The 17,448-nt window shown below is 51.7% G+C and overlaps 1 pseudogene; it reads left to right on the top strand.

The window, feature by feature from the left end:
- Positions 1–11,341: 11,341 nt before the first annotated feature.
- LOC137467764 (zinc finger protein 436-like) overlaps positions 11,342–17,448 on the top strand; it is a 42,526-nt pseudogene continuing 36,419 nt past the window's right edge.

Below are 17,448 nucleotides of genomic sequence, written 5' to 3'. Positions count from 1 at the left end.
AGCAGGACTGGAAATCAGTGCCTCAAAAATACAAGAGATTGCACCTTGGAAATATCTGGGATGGAAGATCACAAAGCAAACAATAAGGCCACAGAAACTGGACATCAACACAAAAGTCACCAATCTGCAGGACTTGCAACAGCTTTTGGGGGAGATCAACTGGATGAGACCGATCTTGGGAATCACAAATGACATTTCATCATTACTCGACCTCTTGAGAGGGGACAACAACATCAAATCTCCCAGAACTCTCACGCCTGAAGCACAGAAAGATCTTGAAAAGATCACAGAGATGATTCAACAGAGACAAGCACATCGCTTTGTGAAATCACTGCCTTTCCATTTGGCAGTGCTGGGGGAAACAGCACAACTGTATGGGTTGATTTTTCAATGGGATTCATCTCAAAGGGACCCTCTTCTGATGATAGAGTGGGTTTTTCCAGCTTACAGGCCCTTGAAAACAATTCTCACAGACTTGAAGATGATGGCTCAGATCATCATCAAAGCAAGGACAAGGTTGCTGACAATGTCAGGCAAAGATTTCTCAATCATTCATTTACCCTTGAAAAAAAGATATTTTGAGTGGGCAAAGCAAAAATCACAAGATTTTTCAATCGCGTTGTTAGGGTATCCAGGAATTTGCACAGTTCATTTTCCAGCTCACACAATGTTAAATGCAAAAATAAGTTTCAGAGAAAACCCAAAAATAAGTCAGGGACCAGTGGAAAGGGTGACAGTGTTCACTGATGGTTCAGGGAAAACTCATAAATCAGTGATCACATGGCAAAACCCAAAAACAGGGGAATGGGAATCAGATACCAAAACAGTACAGGGTTCACCACAAATTGTAGAATTGGCAGCAGTGGTCAGGGTTTTTCAGTTATTTCAGGAACCTCTCAGTCTAATCACAGATTCAGCATATGTTGCAAATGTGGTCAAACAATTGGAGGGATCACTTTTAAAGCACACAGGTAATGAAATTCTATATTCATATCTATCATGCATGAGAACAATCCTAGAAAGCAGAGAACACAAATACTTTGTTGCACACATCAGGGCGCATTCCTCGCTTCCAGGGTTTTTAGCAGAAGGGAATGCTCACGTGGACAAGCTCACGATGCCCATCTCACAGCCTCTGCCAGACATTTTCGAGCAAGCAAAATTGAGCCATGCATTTTTCCATCAGAATGCACAAGCATTGATGGAATCCTTTTGCCTTTCAAAAAGCCAAGCGAGGGAAATCATCAGTGCTTGCCCAGATTGTCAGCTTGTGCAGCCACCTGCATCCACAGGAGCAGTCAATCCGAGAGGATTGCAAAGTCTCCAGCTGTGGCAAACTGATGTCACAAAATACCCATCTTTTGGGAAGCTCAAAAACATCCATGTTTCGGTTGACACTTTTTTTTTTTTTGCATCATTACATACAGGGAAACCGCAGAACATGCCTGCAGACACTTTTTACAAGCATTTGCATCATTAGTGGTGCCACAAGAAATAAAAACAGATAATGGACCAACTTACACAGGCAAGGTGCTTGACAAATTCTTGAAAAAATGGGGAGTCAAACACATTTTCAGTATTCCTCATTCTCCCACGGGTCAAGCAATCATCAAAAGAACACATCACACCCTGAAATCCCTTTGAGATAAACAAAAAAGGGGGGAGGCAGGTGCAACACCTTCTATGCGGTTGAACAAAGCTCTGTATGTGTTGAATTTTTTAAATGGTTCTTTCTCAGAGCCCACTCTACCAATTTCAGACACTTCACAAACAGCACACAAGCAAAACTAAGGGAGAATCCTTTAGTTTTGATCCGAAACCCAGAGACAGGACAAATCGAAGGCCCATTCACAATAATCACTTGGGGCAAGGGTTTCACTTGTGCCTCCACAGGGAGAGGACCGAAGTGGGTGTCAGCAAGGCACGTGAAACCTTATCGGACGCAGACGCAAGCAAACGTGGATCCAAGAAGCAAAGAGGCAAGCACGCAGACCAAGGCAGACGACGATGCTGCGGACATCTCATCAGACAACGATTGACAGCTCAGAGACTTGGGGTTTTTCTTGGGACGCGGGGGTCATTTGGGTGTTGCTGCACTGCAAGGTTTCTCACAGAGAGTGAGGACATGGGCATGGGGTAAGGCAGATAGTGTTCATGTGCTTCATTCTCTTGCCTGTTGCCTTGGGCAATAGGACAGATTTTCCCATGAGACAACCAAAGGGAAATGTGTGGGAGACTTTGGCAGAGGTGACGGGTCATGGACAAAGTGGCAAGGCAGGTTTTCTTGGTGCAAACAGGAGGGGGAGATGTTGAAACTCAGAATGTCCCTTGGACACTCTTGGATGTTCCGGGCCCAGGTCAGAAGCATTTCAGACCCTGGCATGCAGCCGGAAACACCTGTGGCTTTGACTCTAACCCATGGAACAATTTACCAACCTTGCAGGAAGAACAAGAAATCACACAAGTTTAGATATTATAGTAGAAGTAGTCACAAAGTGAAAGGAAGAACTTTTGAGTGCTGTACAGGGGGGTTTTAGGCCTTGTACAGAGGGTCTGAGGTCTGAGTTTTGTACATGGGGGTCAGAAGTTCTAAGATGAAGGGACTTGGGCGTGCCCTGTGCTCCTTCTTTCTCCTTCCTAACCTCCATGTTCATGGCGATGTTGGCACTCACAGATTGGTTTAGAGTAGAAAGTCACCATTCAATATAGGTGATAGGCATTGGGGTAAAACCATAAACATTCAACACGTCATGGATGATATAAAAGATGGCACCAGCCCCCTGGCAGTCAGTGTGTGCCTTTGTCTGACCTGCTGAACGGACCGCAGCAGTTCAGGAAGAAAATCTTTTAGATAATACACAATAAACTCCCTTGAGACAAGAGGACTGAAGACTACTGAGTCTTTCTTTGAAGACACGGGTTGGAGGAGAGACTTTTCCATCTTACAGGGCCACCCCAATCTGGGGGTGAGCCCTGACACACAGTTTGTAACCAAGAGTCGGGTGCAGCCGAGAAGGCTCCAAGCGCCTCCTTCCAGGCTGACTCTGCAGATGCCGAGGCTGCTCTGGGCTCTGCCAGGGCTCTGCTGGGGCTCAGCTCTGGGCGAGGCTGGGCCCGCTCTCCCCTCACATTGCTCCGGGCAGCTGAGTCACACAGGGAGAGGAAGGGACACGTCAAGGGAGTTGAGGTTTAAGAGAGTTTTTATTCAAAAAACTGCCATGCAAAACAGGCTGTCATAAGAGCCATAAAAAACAGGCAGTGCTAATTACCTTAACCAACTAGCACTACTAACTACCATAACTAACTAGCACTGCTAACTACCATAACTAACTAATTGTCCTAACTAACTACTGTGACTAAACGCTGTCCTCCAGTGCTTCATCTCCTCTGCTGCTGCCTCAGTTGCTTTGCTGCGGTGATCAGAGGGGTCAGGCTGGAGAGAGGCTTGGCTGATGATAAAAATGGGTGCTGCCCAAAGGAGAAAAAAGAAAGAAATGAACCGTTACTTTCCAGAGTCAACTTCCTCACAGGCTCTGTTGCAACAGGACAAAGGGAAATGGTCTGAAACTCAGGAGAGGGAAGCAGGCTCAGATGAGATCGGAGGCAGAATTTTTTTAGCAGGAGAGTGGGGAAGCACTGACAGAAGGTGCCCAGAGATGTGGGAGGTGCCTCCTCCCTGGAAACATCCAAGCTCAGGTCAGGCAGGGCTCTGAGCCACCTGAGCTGCTTGAAGATGGCCCTGCTCGCTGTGGGGCCCCAGGTGCAGATGACCTCGAAAGGCCCCTGCCAAGCCAAACCAGGTGAGGATTCTGCTTGCTTTGCGTGTGGAAAGCAGCGAGACCGGAGACCATCGGAGGGGGCCCCACAAGAAAACCCCTCCCTGGCGCTGCTGCTTCCCCTGCAGCCGCTTGGCATTCACCTGCAGCAGCTCCTGGGCAGACCAGCGCCGCTCCTCGTCCGGCTCCAGGCTGCACTCGAGGAAGTCCCGCAGCAGAGCCGACAGGCGCCTGGGCTCCTGCAGCTGCGGGGTCCCGTTCTGCCGGATCAGAGCGCGAGCCTGCAGGAAAAGCAAACTCAGCGCTCTGCCAGCTTCCTTCCCACCCACAAGTGCTCACATCGACCCCGGCTTCCCAGCCCCAGCTCCAGGGGCACTTTCCTCCCTGGCAGAGATGCTGCTCACAGCTCATTTTTCTATGCCAACCAAAAAACCCAAACCCTGGTGCTGCCTCAGCCATTGTAAAGAGCTGGTGCACTTGCTTCACATTTTCAGGTCATCCTCACAGCCAGAAGAACTGCAACAACGTAAATCCCAAAGCAAATTGTGTCTGGAGACTGCAGAATATGTGTCTGTGTTGAGACTCGAGTCCTCTGGGAATTTCCTTCCCCACGTGCAGAAACCTCCAGCTGCTGCTCCCAGTGCAGGGTCACCCTGTGCTCACAGGCCTCTGCAACCACGGGAGAATTGGCCTCTTACCATGGCCCTCGTTTCCTTGAAGTAAGGAGGTTCTCCTTCCACCATCTCGATGGTCACAATTCCAAAGGACCAGATGTCCACCTTGGGGCCGTAAGGAGAACTGGTGACAACTTCTGGGGCCATCCAGTGAGCAGTGCCCACCATGGAGCTGCGCTGGTCCTGCTCAGGGCTGAGCTGAGCGCTGAGGCCAAAATCAGCTGTGGACAGAAGCAAACACTGTCAAAGGCAGCTGGAATGAGGAAACCAAGCACAAAGACTCCCCGCTCTCAGGCTGAGAATGCAGCAGTGAAGTCAGCTGGGAAAGTCCTCAGGGCTGTAGCCAAGGAAAGATGGAACTGAACTGGACCCTTAAAGAAACCCTCAGCTTTCGTGCAGTTGCTTTTACTGATTCCCTTGCAGCTTTAGATTCCAACTCCTGCCCCTCTGGGAGGGCCATTCCCAGAGCAAAGGCACCCCTGACAGCCTGCTCCTCTCCTGAGCTCTCTGCAGGGGCAGCCGCTCTCAGCTGGCAGCAGGGGCCGGGCAGTGCCCCCAGCAGCCCTTGTGGGGCTCTGGCCGTCACTGGGAAGCAGCCCCACAGCCGCACCCCAGGAGCGCCGTGCCTGGCCAGGAACACCCACCCAGCTTGACAGAGCCGTCCATTCCCAGAAGGATGTTGGAGCTCTTCAGATCTCTGTGGATCACCCGGTTCGAATGGAGGAAATGCAGGCCCTGCAGACACTGAGAGAGAACAAGAAACACGAGGGTAAAAACCAATGGCCGGAATATATCACACAAGAAAGGACAGTTTAGAATTCTGCCAGCAGCGACTTTGCTCTGACAGGCCAGGAGTGCAGTGCAGACAAGCTCCAGGCAAACGGTTCAAGGCAAAGCTGAGAACAGCACATCAAATCCAAAACAGACAGAGAGTGCCACAACAGCAGGAAAGAGAACAAGAACAGAGTAGAAGTGCAGTGCTGCTGGCAGGCCGTTCACTGCAGGGGCTCTTTCTTCGCCAGCTCATGAAAACAACAGAGAAACAAAGCCCTGAGCATGGAGCCACTCCTGCTCTCACGCCCTGCTGGGAAGGACCATCGTGTCCAAGGCATGGCAGTCACAGGCAGGATCCCTCACCTCCCGACTGACAGCTGCCATCTCTCCTTCAGCCATGCGTGTCTGTCTGACAACGTCCTGCAAAGTTCCTCCATCCATGTATTCCATCACCAGCCAGAGATCTCCATCGACAAGGAAGCTGGAAGAGGAAAGCAGTGGCATGGAGACCAATGTGCAGTGCTCAATTCCCCCATGGAAAAGCCTGGAGTGGAGTTTTGTTGCCAGGTCACTTGTCAATGAGGACAGAATCCGATGGAGAGACATTCCTGCCAGGCTGCACAGCCCTTGGGATCTGCACAGTCTAAAGGAGGAGACCCCTGTGAGAAAGGAGAGGCCTGAGATGGCAAGCAGGTGAAAAATGCAGTTTAGCAAAGGCCCTGATCAATGTGGAACCACAACACTGGCCCCCAGCTGGTTCAGCTTCTGAACTCATCAGTTCCACCCTTCCCTGCAGAACAAGGCAACACAGCTCCCAGGGTTATCCAGGGGAGGAGGCCGGGCAGCACTTGGGACAAAAGGGGTCAGAAAACCTTTCAGAAAGTCCCTTCAGAAACAGGCAAGGCCAGTGACAAATGGGCAAATGAGGCATTTCTGGGAACAAGAACCTGGTCTTCCTGGCATCTGCAGCAATGGAAAAGGGCTGGGAAGAAGAAGCCAAGGGAAATAATTTCTGCTGTGGTTTATCAGCACTTGTTGTAAGACACAGAAAACAGGGTCAACTTGAAGGGAAAACCAAACCAAAGCAACAAAAGCACATGGAGGGAGCGACCTGCCAGGCTGTTGATTTAGGAAAATACATCTGGGTCAGGCATTTTCAAATCAGGCTACAGACTACGGATGCCAGGAAAGGTTAAGGCAGGGCCCGGGCATGGGATAAGGCCTGGAGCACTCACCTGTCCAAAGAGCTGACAATGTTGGGGTTCTTCTTGTCCTGCAGGAACAGGAGCTCATTCACAGCTCGTTCCCTGTTCTGCCCTCTCAGACTCATTTTCTTTATGGCCACCTGAAGGGACATTGCAGACCTTTCACTGGAGGAGTCCGTGGCAGGAGGCCGCAGCAAACACGGAGCGAGTCTTTTTGGGGCAATGGAGCCGGGCTGTGCCAAACTGCCTTGGGATGGGACACCAGAGCTCAGCAAGTGCCATTCCCACAGCCCATTGCTCTGCTCGCTGGGGGCTGCTTACAGGACACATGGCCAGAGACATTTGGCCTTGCAAGCTCTGCAGAAATGGCCCCTCAGCTGTCAGCCTCCAAGCTCTAACCACATTCTCTGCACCTACAGTCTTCTCAAATGGCCTCAACACTCTCATTATTGTTCAAACACATTCTGCAAGCAGGAGGTAATTCTGGTTCTGTGCAAACAGAGCAAAACAGCCGGGAACCCTTTAGCAGTTCTATGGGATTGGGTCATGATTTCAGATGCAACTGCTCTGGTTGGGATTGCACAACAAAGCAAACACACACATCCATTGCCCTGCTTGCATTCCTTTGGGCACTTCAGAAGGACCAAGTCTGTCCCAGCTGTGCTCTGCAGGCTGACACGGCTCTGCCTGCAGAGGAGCAGCCTGTGCAGGAAAGCTCTGCTGGCCCCCAAAGCTGCAGCCACAGCTCCCAGCAGAGGGGAGAGCCCTGGAGAGCTGCCAGACGTGCTGGGCGTGTTGACACTGACCTCTCCTCCAGTGGCCCTGTCGAGTCCTTTTGAAACGGTTCCGAAAGCCCTGGAGACAAAACAGCAGAGAAGAAAGAAGCAGCGCTTTAGGCCCTGGCAGTGAAAGCCAGCCCAGACAGGAGATCTCTGCTGCCTGCAGCGTTCACAAGCACCTGGGGGCATCGACCCTTCCAACAACAGCGCAGCAGCCACCAGCCCTCTGCCATGCAAGGTGTGCCAGAGAAAACTGAGACCCAACACCAAGGAATTGGGCTGGAGCAAATCCCAAATGTCCACGCTGCACTGCTTTAGTTCAAAACCTGAAGTGAGCAATGGGTGTCTAAAGAACTGGAAAAGAATGCATTCCATCCTTTCCCATTTCCTGCCTAAGACCTGCAGGATCCACAAGGGCCCTGCCATCAGGCAGGTGATGCATTTTCCCCCAGAGTGCATCAGCTCTGTGTCTGTTACTGAATGTATGGGCTCTACTACCTGTGCTAGAATAGAGCACTTATTAGTTCAGCTCTGGTTTCTGTTTCTAAACCATTAGGTTGTTAATCCTGACCGCAGGATATTTTTGGAAGCAAAATATTTGAAAGAAATCTCCTTGAGAACTGTTTTCTGACAGTCACCAGATGGTGAGTGGCTCTTTTAGGCAATCCAATTCCAGGGACAGAAGATCTTCCAGGTCCTGCTCCTTGCTGCAGGCAGGACACTGCCAGCCTCAGGGGCCTTTGACGGTGCCTTCTGAGCACAGGTATCAATTCTGATCAGGACTGAGGGACAGCAGGATGGCGCCCCAGTGTCTGGAGGTGTTTGGAGCTCTCCTGACTTCTCACTTGATCCTGCACCAGCACAACACCTGGGCCTGCTTGTGCAGAAGTAACTGCCGTGCACTTACCCTTGGCCAATCTGCTCCACTTCCAGGTATTTCTCGGCAGGCTCCGCCAGGCTCACGGTGTTCCCTGAAAGAAACCACGTGGAAGACGCTCCCTCCCAGAGTGAGACCCCGCCTTGCAGCAGAGCCAGAATGCAGCCCCCCTCCCTGGGGCCGTCAGCCCCTTGGTCTCAGCTGGGGAAGGACAAGAAATGACCCTGGCACATTCAGCTGCAGAGCAGCACTGGGTGCAGCTGATGCCGAGACACACACACAGCACCCTGCTCTGGCACACAGGAACAGAGCAGACGTACTCAGCTGCATCAGGCACCACTCCCCTCTCCCCTCTGGCTGCAGGGCTGTGCTGCTGTCAGAATGTTCAGCCCAGGATCCCACAGCTGAGGGAGGTTCAGTGTCCTCTTCCCAAGCACAGGGAGCTTCTCCGTCCTCTTCCCAAAACGCTGCAGGTTCTCCGTCCTCTTCCCAAAACGCTTCAGGTTTGCCATCATCTTTGCAAGCCAGGGGACGTTCGCTGTCCACTTCCCATGCTGGGAGAAGTTCAGCCTCCTCGTCCCGCACCAGGGAACATCCACCGTCCTCCTCCCACACCAGAAGATGTCCACTGTCCTTGTCCCACACCGCAGGAGCCTCGCCGTTGTGTTCCCACAGCGCGGGATGTTCGCCCTCGTCTCCCAGAACAGCGAGAAGTTCACTGTCATCTCCCGGCACTGAGGGACGTTCACCATCGTCCCCCGGAACAGCGGGAAGCTCACTGCTGCCTTCCTCCTCTTTGGCCTCCTCTTTGGAAGCAGAGGGAGCCAGAGGAGGTGCTGGTGCCGCTTTTGTGCCCTGTGGACAGACGGCAGCGTGAGGGACGGGAAGTTCTGTCTCAGTTATCACCTTATTTACCCTCAGCTGCACATCCAGCTGCACTAAGCAGAAATTGGGTTGGGAGCTGTTCAAACTAACAATGGGCTAAAGTCGACAGAGCCCCTTATTGTTGGGAATTCCATATTCCACCATGGCTAGAGCCAGCAAGCAATGCTCTGCCTGCAAAACCAGACCTGCAGCTCTTCAAAAGCTCTTCAGCAGAAAAGGAGAAAAGTCCCAGGGATCCCTTTGCTGCTGTAAGGACACTGACAGGAACTTTCCTTCAGCCTCCCAGGCTGGCACTCGGCTGCCACATGCCGAGCTCACAACTTGCTGCACAATTCCAAACTCCAAAGGTTCCTTTCCCACTCACCGAAGGAGGAGCTGCTCGGGATCCACTCATGAGGTGCCCTGCAACGGGAGAGGGAACATGAACCAGATGCTGTCAGGAAAAAAACTGCCTGTGGTGGGAAATGCCCCAGAGCAAGGCAACCCCGAGAGAGCATTTTGCTTTCACAGCGTCCCTCCAGGAGCCACAGTCCCTTCACACAGCAAGAGAACAGCACAAAATACTGGGCTGGGTCAGCTCTTGGCTGGACAGGCAGTTCCAGGCTCTGCTGCCACAGACTCCCCGCTTGAGGAAACAGAACCCCCCAGGGCTCATTGCAAATGCTGTGCACGCCCCGCTGGCTGCAGACACCCCCTTTTCCAGCTGCAGCTGCTGCCAGGAGCTCTCCCAAAGCAATGGTGTCTTCATGGCAATTTGGTTACAAAGTCAGCTCAGGCCCAGAGGAAGAACAGCAAGCACACAGCAAGCCCAAAGCCACAGCACCGAGGGAAAACCTCGACTTACGTGCCAAGTGGGTTAAAAAATACCCCGCATACGCCACAGAGTACAGCGTGCAAACTGCAGCAGCCACGTGCTGGATCATTTTGGCTGCGCTGCACACGTCTGCAGACTGTAGCCCTGCAAGCACAGAAGGACACCCGTCAGGGGTGGGCTGGCTGCTGAGAATGCCTCGGGCAGGAGGATCCTCCGGCAACGAGCAGTGCCCAGAGCCACTCTGGACACTGAGGCCTCCGTGTGCCACAGCAACGGGAACACCTCGGGGACGTGGCAGTGCTCCTGTGACATCACAGCAGCAGCTCACGCAGAAACCGCCTGGAAGGTTCTCCTGTGTCACAAAGGAGCACAAAGAACCCTCCCAGGGCACAGCCTGTTGCCCAAAGGATCCAGGAGGAGCTCTGAAAATGCAGCAAACAAGGACATCCCATAGCCCAGCCTGAACACTGAGGAGGAACAAGGACGGCACCAAAGCAGAGCAAACATGACCTTTAGTCACTGACACTTCTGGCTAAAACCAGCAAGCCGTGTTCCATCTGGGATCTTTGTTCTCGTTCTAAAAACAAGCAAGGTTCTCCACTCTAAATATAGAGAAGGCAGGAACTGGGCAGGAGGTGGGATGAGGAAGGAGGAGGAGGAGGGAGAGAGGAAGAGGAGGAGCAGGAAGAGGAGGAGCAGGAGCAGGAAAAGGAGGAGGAACAGGAGGTTCCAGTGCCCCCTGTGGCCGCAGCACCCTTGGCCCCGGGACCATCGCCCCCAGCTCATCCTGCAGGTGGGAGGGGAGGGGGAGCTCGTCCCAAATCTATCGGGGGGTCCCTGAGAGGGTTTTTTTATTGGGGTGTGTTTGGAGCTTGCAGATTGTGGAATTGAGCCCCAAATATCATCTGGGAGGCCCAAATAAACCCTGGGAGGGTTTTTTCTCTCTTTGTGTGTAGGTTTGGATCTTGCAGGACCCCAAAGCTGAGCCCCTTGGGGGGATCTTTGGGAGTTCACGTGGCCATTGCCCAGGGCCAGCAGGGGGAGGACATTGGTCCTGGGGACCCCCGGGGCAGCAGAGGAGGGGAACCCCTGCGACCCCTGGAGTGGGCAGAGCAGAGGGCGATGATCCTGGAGCTGGGGGACCCCCGGCTGGCTGGAAAGGGGGGGAGCCTGGAGAGGAGGGACCCCTGGGACCCCTGGGATGTCAAAGTAGAGCATCAGGGCAGAAGGGACCCCATGGCCCCCCAAAAGCCCCTGGATTATCCCTAATCAGGACGTCGGAGAAGGGGGAACCCTTGGAGCCATTGGACCCCCATCATCCCAAGGAAAGCAAACCTCTGGTGCGCCAAAAGTGGAGAGATCAGAGATAGGGAACTCCTGGGTGATTTTTTTTTTTTTTTTTTTTTTTTGGGCTGAACCTTGATATAGTGGAGATTTCCATGGACACAAGATTCCCAATGACTTCTTGAGATGAACTTGGGCAAGGAGGAACCTCCAGTCCCAGGTGCTCTCGTTTTTTCCTCAAACCAGGATTTGTCATTCTCAGGGTGTGGCTGGATGGAGGAGGAGGAAAAGCCCCGGAGATCCTGCCGGAGGAGGGGCTGCAAACCCAGCCCAGGGAGCTGCGGGGAGGAAAGAGCCCCCCTGAGCCAGGAAGGCGGCCGGAGATCCAGCTGGAGCTCAGAGCTGGTGGACAAGGCTCATGGCAGGGAGAAGCCTCACAAGTGCTTGGAATGTGGGCAGGGCTTCAGCTTCAGCTCCAAGCTGATCTGGCACCAGGGAATACACACTGGGGAACGGCCCTACGAGTGTGGGGAGTGTGGGAAGAGCTTCAGAGAAAGCTCCAAACTGATGCGACAACAGAGGATCCACATTTGGGAGAAGCCCTACGATTGTGGGGAGTGTGGGAAGAGCTTCAGAAGAAGCTCGGCCCTGATCCAGCACCAGGTGGTCCATACTGGGAACGGCCCTACGAGTGCTTGGAATGTGGGAAGGGCTTTGGGTGGAGGTCTGCCCTGAGAAGACACCAGCGCATCCACACTGGAGAGAGGCCCTACGAGTGTCCCTAGTGCGGGAAGAGGTTTCAGACCAGCTCCAATCTCCTCAAACATGAGCGGATTCACACAGAGGAGAGGCCCTTCCGCTGCCCCGACTGCGGGAAGGGCTTCAAGCAGAACTCCCACCTCACCTTTCACCGGCACATCCACACCGGGGAGAGGCCCTACAAGTGTAGGGAGTGTGGGAAGAGCTTCTCCAGGATCTCAAACTTGACCCAACACCAACGGAGGCACCACTAAGGGAAGCCGTGTGAGTGCCCCGAGTGAAGGAAGAGTTTGGAGTGAGGGTAGAGCTTCGTGCGCTGCTCCAGCTCCATCCTCCATGGGAGGATCTGGGCTGGATGATCCCCAGTGATCCCCATTGGGCAGAGCCCTGGTGATCTGTTGTCTTGGTGATTCCTGTTGGGAAGACACCTGGATGGAGTGCTCCACATCTTCCTGGCTCCCCGTGGGCATCTGGATGAACCCCTGGCAGGAGCATCCATCAGGACACAGACCAAAAATGGGAATTCCTTGGGGAGAATGGATTTGTTGACTTTCAACCCCAGGACATCTTTTGCATTAAGTCCCCTCTGCTGGTGGCATCAAGTAATACTGAATGGTCTTGGAGGTCTTTTCCAATTTCAGGAATTCCATGATTTTGATTTCCTAATGCCAAAGGGCATCTTCCACAGCCAAATGGTGAAAAAGTGGGGAAAAGACCAAGACTTTGGAGACAGTGGGGTGAAACTCCACCAAAAAAGGGTCTTCCCTTCTACCCAAGCATGTGGATCCTCAGCCGGCAGGGACACGGAAATCCTTTCCTTTTGGCCTTGGTTTTCTTTTCATTTCTCTTCGTCCCTTCAAAATGTCCAATACTGAGGTAAAAATAGACATTGAACTAAGACATGGGTGTGGTCATGGTAGGACACAACATGGTGGGACACAGACATGGAGAGTGACATGGGGACACATGGACATGGAGGGGGACAGGGCCATTCATGGGGACATGAGGGGACACAGGCATGGATGGAGATGTGGGGACAATGACAGGGATTGAAACATGGTGGGGAGACAGCCATGGTTGAGGACATGGTGGGACACGGCCAGTGACATGTGGGGACGTGGCCATGGCCGGTGCCATGGGGGGAACTTGCAGGGGATGTGGGGGATGCTGGGTTTGAGGGAGCTGAGGGTTCCTGGGAGGGACTTGGGCCTTGCTGAAGTCTTTGGGGACCCCAGGCCGAGTGGTTCTGGCTGCGCTGGGAGACCCCGGCGGAGGTTCTGGGGCAGCTGCTCAAGGACCCCTGCTTGATATATTGGCTGAGTCAAGCTTCTCATTCCTAACACTCAGAATGCTTTTGGATTTCTCTATTGGCTTTTTGAATTTCTCTACTGGCTTCTGCATTTCTGTTGGCTTTTGCATTTCTCTGTTGGCTTTTCCATTTCTCTGTTGGCTTTTGCAGGTTCCTATTGACCACGAGCATTTTGCTCTGCTGCTCAATACTGATATCGATTATTGATAATTCCTTGCAGCTGCTCGCTGGCACAATAAAATCTCAGAGTTGGCATGGACAAGTCCAAGGCTGTGTGAGCTTTCTGCCAGGTTTTGGGAATCCTTTATGAATCCATTTCTCACATCCCTGGGCCCCCCCCGGTCCTGGCGCTGTTCCCGGGGGTCCCGCGGCTCCGGGGGGGTCAAAGGGGAGGGGGTGGAACCCCCGTGATGGGTGGGGGGCACAAAGGGGGGTCCGGGCCTGGTGCTCGGGGGGGTCGGTGCACGAGGGGGGCCCAGTCCCTGTCCCGGTGCACGGGGGTGGCGCTGCCCGGGGGGTCCCGGTGCCTGGAGGTGTCCCGGGGTTCGAGGGGGGGTCCGGTCCCAATCCCGGTGCTCAGTGAGGGGGGGATCAATGCACGGGGGGGTCCTGGTGCCCAGGATACTGTTTTTATAGCTATTTTATTACTATTGTGAAAAATGCGTATTATATGATTGGCCCTTCACAAATATTAACTTGAATACCGTATGCATTATGTTGGAAAGTTATTTTGTAGTGTGAAAAACGCCAATCAATTGTTTTTAAATTTTTAAAAGTTTAATAGTAATAAAAAGGTTATAAAAATAGTAATACAATTAGAGTAATGAAAATTTGGACAATTAAGATTAGGAAAATATGAGGCAATAAAAGCCAAGACTTACATGCCCCTGGATGCTTTTAGGGCACTAAGCCGCTAAAAATCATGCCTTGTGAACAAAGAAACAACTCTTAAAAGCAATAGCCTGTTGCATATTCATACCCTTCACACATGATGCATACATTTTATTTAAAACAAAGAGCTCTGTCTGGTTAGTGTCAAATCTTGGTGGTGTCTTTAGGTCTGAGCGAGGCATGAAAAAGTTCGTTTCTCCTGATAAGGAAGCCACAAATTCTTTCTTTAGAAGATTTAGGTGTCTTGTGGCTGCTATCTCGATGGAGTACCTCATTCCTTTCTTAAAAAAAATATCCCACATACATAGTTTCTATTTGAACCTCAAAAGCTACATTTTAACTACAAAACTACAGTTACCATACAATTAAAATGCTAATACAGCACTACTAATCAATAGAACACAATACATATTCATTTTAGTATTTGCGAAAAGCCAATCTTTTAATCTGCATTTTTCACATGTAGTACTGTATTAATCTTTTGTAAGTAGTGTGGTAAATATAGTTTTAGGTTATATCATAATGTTCAAATAGAAACTATGTGATGTAAGATATTTTTTAGCAGCTCAAGAAAGGGATGAGATAGCCAAGAAATCCTTCTCAAAGAGATAACAGCAAGAGTCACTGCCTCCTTACTGGAAAAGACAAACATCATTCCACCTCCTCTCCCGTTCCTTTCATCTTTCAATGTCCGATTTCATTTATCAGCCAACCTACACTTTGTTTGTAATGGCAAATTATCTTTTTTCCCTTCATTCCCCTGAAAATTCCCCAGTTTATTTTATCCCCTAACCTGCTGCATATGCATAAAATTGATTTGCATATGCATTAACCTGCCTGATCAATGTTGATGAGCCTGAACAGTTTTTCACTCCTGGTGTTTGCGACCCAGATTCAATTTTTTTGCCTGTTCCAACCCCAAATTAAGTGAAACTCTCTCTTTATCTCTATCTCAGACACTTGTATTCTTCTTTAAGTTCTGTGTGGGAACCCAGGACGTCCCTCTGGCTGCCCTGGATGGCTCGAGCCCCTGGCAGGGGGCTCGGAGACCTTGGCACGGTGTCAAGAACGCCTGTGGCTTCGATTTCAGCCTGTGGAAAAACTGCCAACGTTGTATGAGGAATTACAAGCCACGAGGGTTTGAGTAGGGTGGTAGGTGAATTAACACAGGGTGAAAAAGTAGAATTTTAGGGTTTTAAAATACAGGGTTCAAGGGGACAAGATGGAGGGATTTGGGTGTGTCCTGACCTTCTTCTCCTTCTTCTTGCCCTCCATGTCTTGCTGCGATGGTGACACGTGGACATTCTCAGTTCAGTCAGAGAGAAAAAGAGAAGGTTTTCTAACCAGGCGAGAGCCTGGGAAGCAGTTGGGAAAGAATGTAAATATTTCACTAATCTCTCTTGTTGTTCACATTGTTTATAGATATGTTCTGCCACCGTGCGTCATTCACTGCACACCAGTGGTGTGAGATGTTTTTACTCTAAGACCAATGAAGTTAGTCTGCATGATGTTCCCTATAAATAGAGCGGTGCATTTGAAATAAATCAGAGCTTCATTTCTTGCCTTCTAATTCGGAGTCCGTCTGCTCCCGTCCTGCTCAACGGCGACAGTGACACTTTTCTATTGGTTGAAGGTAGAGACGCACTGTACAACATAAATGATAGATATTGGCATGTTATTGTAAACATAGTGCAGGTAGTTTTTAGTGTAAAATGGTAACACCACCCCAAGGGGGTGGGAGTCTGCCACAGACTGACCTGCTAGACAGACCGCAGCTCCTTGAGAAAGCACGTTATAGATTGTGGGAATCCAGGGCATCCCTCTGGCTGCCCTGGAAGGTCTGGGACCCTGGCAGGGGGTCAGAAACCCCCCTGTACAGAGCCCCGAGAGACACTGTCTCTGATCTCTATCCATGGAAAAGAGTTTTCAATCTTACAGGATGAATTACAAGCTCTGACTGCTTGATATAAGTAGTAATTAGTGTGGCATGGGTGCAAAAGTAGAATTTTAGGATTCTAGGTAAGGGGTTCAAAGGAGGCAAGATGGAGGAAACTGGGTGTGCCTTGTCCTTTTTCTTCTTCTTCTTCATACCCTCCACGTTTCACTGTGGTGTTGGCATTTTTCTATTGGTTTAGGCTGGGGACACACTGTTCAACATGGGTGATAGATATTGGCATGTTATTGTAAATAAAACACATAGTAGTTTTTGGTACATAATGTTTGTAACATCCCACTGAGGGGCAGAGCCCCGCACACTGTCCTGCGAGACAGACCTGCTGCAGGTCAGAGAGAAAATATTTTAGATAAGAAGAAATAAACACCCTTGAAAACCAGCACAGACGAATTACGACTCCTTCTTTGGCAACAGGGCTGAAAGACAGAGACTTTACCATCTTGGGATCATCTAAAAATCACAGATCCCAACAACAGATAAGAGAAAATAAACGACCTTGAGAAGCCAACCCTATGCATTCCGACTTCTTTGGCTGCTGGAAAGCAAGGATTTTTGCATTTTTGGGGTCACCTCTACTGCCAGACACCTGAGACCTGGGAATCGCCCCAGAGCCCCCAGCCCTCCTTGTGCCTCCTGCCCCCTTCACCCCAAGGGACTCCGGTGCCTCTCCCAGTCCATCCCAGTGTCTCCCAGGGACCTCACAGTCCCTCCCAGGGTCCCCAGAGTCCCTCCCAGTTCCTCTCAGCCCACAGCCATTCCATTCCGAGTCTATCCCAGTCCCTCTAACTCCACTCCCAGACCTCCACCCTCTCTCCCAGTCCCTCCCAGTCCAATCCAAGTCCTTTTCAGCCCAAACCCAGACCACCCCTCTGTCCCAGCCTTCCCCTACCCTATCCAATTTCATTCCCAGTCCCTCTCAATGCCACACCAGCCCTCTCCCACCTCTCCCAGTTCCCCCCAGCTGACCCCAGTGTGTCCCCAAACTCTCCCAGGGCCCATCCCACTGTGTCCATCTCGCTGGTACCCTCGAGCTCCCAACCCAGCCCTGGCCACCTGCTCTGCTCCGTGATGGATTTCTAGCCTGCCCACATCCAGCTGAGGTGGTTCCAGGGCCAGCAGGAGCTCTTGAGGCATGTGGTGGCCACCGACGTGGTCCCCCAATGGGGACTGGAGTCACCAGCTCCTAGTGCTGCTGGAAACCCTCCACTCCCAGTGCGGGGTCACCTGCAGCTGCCAGGTGGAGCACGTCAGCCTGGAGCACCCCCTGAGCCGGCACTGGGGCACGTCCCGGCTCCCACAGCGCCAGGGACAGTGGGAGAGGCACTGGGGGGGCTGGGAGGGGGATTGGGGTGTACTGGGAGCAACTGGGAGGGAGTTGGAGATACTCTGGATTCAACTGGGATAGGGGCTCAGGGTTGTGGAAGGGCTGAGAAGGGGTTTGAAGGATGCTGGGGAGGGTGGGATGGG

This window comes from Anomalospiza imberbis, unplaced genomic scaffold (assembly GCF_031753505.1).
Source record: "Anomalospiza imberbis isolate Cuckoo-Finch-1a 21T00152 unplaced genomic scaffold, ASM3175350v1 scaffold_78, whole genome shotgun sequence".
In the NCBI taxonomy this organism is placed as follows: domain Eukaryota; kingdom Metazoa; phylum Chordata; class Aves; order Passeriformes; family Viduidae; genus Anomalospiza; species Anomalospiza imberbis.
This window is presented reverse-complemented; position numbering and strand designations above follow the sequence as displayed.